We start from the raw sequence: 1499 nt of genomic DNA on the forward strand, positions 1-1499 counted from the left end.
GAAACTGTAAGCCAGCCCCAATTAAATGCTTTCTTCTCTAAGAATTGGCATGGTCACGGTGTCTCTTCACAGCAATAGAACATTGACTAAGCCACCTCCTGAATCTCAATAGTTAGATTTCCCTGGTGCTTTGGGGGGTCCTTCACCTCTTAGGATTTTCTCCATGACCAAAAATCAAGAGCTTAGGCCTGTGGGAGGAAAGGTGTCTGGAGGGCTACAAGGAGAAGATGAAGGCTGCTGGCAAGATGGTCCATGCGGCAAGCAGCCAGACAGGGAGCTGAGGCGGGCTGGAGAATCCTACTAATCAGACCTCTCACAGGAGCTGCACCCAACCGCCTGCCTCGAGCTAATTTCACAGAAGACTAAGCCTCAGAGATAGCCTTCACAATGGTATCACTCTGATGTTTCCCCTGGGAATCATGTTCATTCAGAACTTTAGACTGTGGCCTTGTTTGGAGAGAGGGACTTTCTACATGTAACTAGTTAAGAGGAGGTCGTACTAGATTAGGGTGGTCCCTGAAGCTTATAGAACACATGTCCTTATAAGAAATGAGGTGGTCAGGGGTGTGTAGTTCAGTAGTAGGACATGAGGTTGGCATGAGACGTCCTGAATTCCAGCCTTAGTATCAAGTGGGGATGGGAAGAAAGGGACTCATATAGATATACATGGGAAGACCTTGTCATGTGATACCTCAAGTAGACTGTGGGAGATGGGACAAAAAGCCAAGGCATACCAAAGAGTGCTAGACACTAGTGAGAGAATAGCATTCTTCCCCAGAGCTGCCAGAGGGAGCTTGGCCTTAAAGACACTTCAGCTCCAGCTTCTCCTCTCCAACTGTAAAAGACTAGGTTTCCTTTGGTTAATTAATTGATTAATTAATATTTGAGATTATCTCTCTCTATGTCGCTAAGGCTGGACATCCTCCTGCCTCAGCTTCCCCAGTGCTGGAATTACAGGCATGAGCACCATGCTCAGCTTAGTTTGTGTGGTCATCTGTAACGCAGCTAACGCTACATGGTCTCTCACTCCCAGACCTCAGCTCAGACTTCAGCCAGGCTCTCTTCTTAACACATCATGTGCAGCAGACAGGCTCATCCTCACAGTAAAGTGAGGATGGGAACTCTGAAGTCAGGAGACACTCTACAATGGTGCCAACAGGAAGACACAGAAATTAGCAGTTAGTAAGTAGAAAATGTATCTTTTTTTTTTTTGGTTTTTTGAGACAGGGTTTCTCTGTGTAGCCCTGGCTGTCCTGGAACTCACTCTGTAGACCAGGCTGGCCTCAAACTCAGAAATCCACCTGCCTCTGCCTCCCAAGGGCTGGGATTAAAGGCGTGCACCACCACTGCCCAGCGACTCTTTTCTCAAAAAAAAAAGGTTTGTTTCTTTATGTGTATGAGTGTTCTGCTGCATGTATGTATCACATGTGCACCTGGTTGGTGCTCACAGAGGTCAGAAGAGAGTGTCAGATCCTCTGAAACCTGAGTTATGGATAGTT

The sequence above is a fragment of the Mastomys coucha genome, unplaced genomic scaffold, assembly GCF_008632895.1.
Source record: "Mastomys coucha isolate ucsf_1 unplaced genomic scaffold, UCSF_Mcou_1 pScaffold7, whole genome shotgun sequence".
In the NCBI taxonomy this organism is placed as follows: domain Eukaryota; kingdom Metazoa; phylum Chordata; class Mammalia; order Rodentia; family Muridae; genus Mastomys; species Mastomys coucha.